Source organism: Hyla sarda, chromosome 1 (assembly GCF_029499605.1).
Source record: "Hyla sarda isolate aHylSar1 chromosome 1, aHylSar1.hap1, whole genome shotgun sequence".
NCBI lineage: Eukaryota > Metazoa > Chordata > Amphibia > Anura > Hylidae > Hyla > Hyla sarda.
The window spans coordinates 186,042,749-186,046,088 of NC_079189.1; the positions used below are offsets into that span (position 1 = coordinate 186,042,749).

Consider the following 3,340-nt stretch of genomic DNA (forward strand, 5'->3'; position numbering starts at 1 on the left):
CATGTCCCGGAGTTAAACCTTCTGAGACAAGAGGGGGGGGGGGGGGGGGGAGTGCCAGTCACGATTAGTGTTGAGCGGCATAGGCCATATTCGAATTCGCGAATATTCGCGAATATATGGACGAATATTCGTCATATATTCGCGAATATTCGCATATTCGTTATATTCTCGTTTTATTTTCGCATACGCGAAGATTCGCGTATGCGAAAATTAACATATGTGAAAATTCGCATATACAAAATTAGTACACGCGAAAATTCGCATATGCGAAATTAGCATATGCTAATTTTCGCATATTCGAATTTTCGCGCGCCAGTCTCACACAGTAGTATTAGAGCCTTCTTTACACCAGACAAGCTGGAAGCAGAGAGGGATGATCACTGTGATGTGTACTAAGAAGAAAAAGAAAAAAAAAAAAAAAAACGAATATTCGTAATTTACGAATATATAGCGCTATATTCGCGAAATTCGCGAATTCGCGAATATGCGATATTCGCGAATAATATTCGAATTGCGAATATTCGCGAGCAACACTAGTCACGATCATTTTGTGTGGGTGAAACCACACCTGCATGTGAAGTATTATAGAGGAACCATTTTGCCGCAATATCATGCAGCTATTGGTCATCACATCTGGGCATAGTTTCACGACTTGTACCTGCTCCCTTTTATCTTGGAAGGTATACTTCCAGGATGAGGAGAGGGGGCAAAAGTAAGACTGTTACGCCTAGCGCTCCGGGTCCCCGCTCCTCCCCGGAGCGCTCACGGCATCTCTCTCCCCGCAGCGCCCCGGTCAGTCCCGCTGACCGGGAGCGCTGCACTGTCATGGCCGTCGGGGATGCGATTCGCACAGCGGGACGCGCCCGCTCGCGAATCGCATCCCAGGTCACTTACCCGTCCCGCTCCCCTGCTGTCATGTGCTGGCGCGCGCGGCTCCGCTCTCTAGGGCGCGCGCGCGCCAGCTCTCTGAGACTTAAAGGGCCAGTGCACCAATGATTGGTGCCTGGCCCAATTAGCCTAATTGGCTTCCACCGGCTCCCTGGCTATATCTGATCTCCTCCCTTGCACTCCCTTGCCGGATCTTGTTGCCTTGTGCCAGTGAAAGCGTTTAGTGTGTCCAAAGCCTGTGTACCTGAACTTCTGCTATCCATCCTGACTACGAACCTTGCCGCCTGCCCCCGACCTTCTGCTACGTCTGACCTTGCCTCTGCCTTGTCCTTCTGTCCCACGCCTTCTCAGCAGTCAGCGAGGTTGAGCCGTTGCTAGTGGATACGACCTGGTTGCTACTGCCGCAGCAAGACCATCCCGCTTTGCGGCGGGCTCTGGTGAAAACCAGTAGCCTCTTAGAACCGGTCCACTAGCACGGTCCACGCCAATCCCTCGCTGACACAGCGGATCCACAACCCGTAAGCCGAATCGTGACAAAGACATTTTCTCTTCCCTAGACAACCCCTTTAAGGCTGTCTTAACACGATCAGGTTTTTTTTTGGTACACTGTACCCGAAGATACTGCCATATCGGGTCAATGCATAGGGCGATAGAAGCAAGCTTTGAAAAATGGTCCCCAGATAGGGGACGTATCAGATATTAAACTGATAAGAACAGATACTACACATGATCTTAACCAAAAGGCCCAGAAGCGTTTTTACTTTGTTATAATCATTTTATTCCATTATTGGCATTTGTTTGTTTTTTTTGCATTCAAATCTAGGATGGCGATTCAGTGATCGAATGTGAACAGCGATCTGGAGGAAATGTTCATTATAGTAAGCAGCAGGGATTATTAGAAAATAAGTAAAGTCTATCTAGTTTCAAGTGGAGTTGGAGGAATCATCTGCTTGTGTACACTATGTAAGAACCTTATCATAATGAAGGAACTGTTGTTTTTTTTTTTTTTTTTTTTTATATGGTCAGCTAAATTCTGGACAATTATAAATGTATACAATCCTGGAGAAAACCTACTTTAGTCACATTTCCTAAGCAATTATTGTTAATGCAAAACACTTCATGGCAAACACATTTACTCTGAATAAGAAATATACTGAGCTCTCCCAATGTCTATGTGTATTTTGTTTATCTATGGCTGTTAGTTGAAATATTATAGATAAAGTGACTTCTACGTAACCTTAATAAAGAATAAAAAAAAAATGTGTTCTAATGTTGTAGGTGGGTCCGAATAAGCTGCAAGTAAGGGCAACACATGTAGGGTATTGGACTAGTGGCCCTTATTTTGCAAAGCTGCCAAATAGCCCTGTCACACCAATGTGTAGTCTGATGATTTTAAAACACCGATGCAGTAAATACCCCCCTATCTATGACAATTAATGAGGCACTCCCAGCAACATTTTATTCCGTGACCCATTACTATTATCCAGTCAAAGGGGAGTAGATGTGGTGCCTTCTAGCTATGATTCCCAGCTCCAATGCGAACTCTGTCCAGCTCCACTGAGGGCCCCAATTTAAAAATGTCTCTGTGAATTATTATTTTTTTAATTGTAACTAACAGGTACAGTTTAAGTTGAAAGCTCAGTTGTGAAGCTCTATTTTTATTAGTTTGGTTGTATATTTCTGAGTTTGTTTCTGGCACTATGTATGTTATGAATAGAGATGAGCGAATTTTTGCTGAATTCGCAGAATTCTCAGAAAAAATTTGGTCCGAATTTTTTCGCAGCGAATCACTATTAAAAACTGCTATTTCTGGGCTACAGAGAGCATCAATAGGGGTGTGGAACACTTTGCCTTGACGTAACACACATAAGGAGTGTGCTTTGTTAGTGAAATAATACTGTTATTCAGTATGACATGAAGATTACAGGCATTGCTATTAAAATCACTGCCAAACAGCGTCACAATAAAAGAGCCTGGTAGTTGGAATGAGCAAACTTTAAATCCTTTTTTGAGGACCCATTGGAGGGCAAGTCTGGTGTCAGCAGCCACAGTAATTCCAGCTCCAATAGTGTATAATTGCTGCAGTGTACTCAGCTCGTACTTGTATCTTAAAGCGCAACTGTAATGGAAATTATACCCCCCAGACTAATACCATGATAGTATAGATGATGATATGTGTAATGCAGCTGTACTTTTGGCTGCTGTTTATCACTCTTTATCAGCAGGAAAATAGTTTTATCGTGTGGTCAGCAACAGTAGGATAGGCGTGGCTAGGGATTATAATGCCCCACCTCCGCCACGCCTATTCCCTGTAAGTGAGCGCTGGACCACTGTGCAATTGACACACAGGTCCCCACCCCCCGATGTCCATGTGCGGGCCGGCGTGACTCCACTGAGCCTATGCATATAATTTCCCCCTTATGATATATGAAATACAGTGCCCGTACTCCTC

At 44.3% G+C, this 3,340-nt stretch overlaps 1 pseudogene; it reads right to left on the minus strand.

Annotated features, from left to right (window-relative positions):
• Positions 1-1,484: 1,484 nt before the first annotated feature.
• Positions 1,485-1,644, minus strand: LOC130337470 (U2 spliceosomal RNA; annotated as a pseudogene).
• Positions 1,645-3,340: the final 1,696 nt, after the last annotated feature.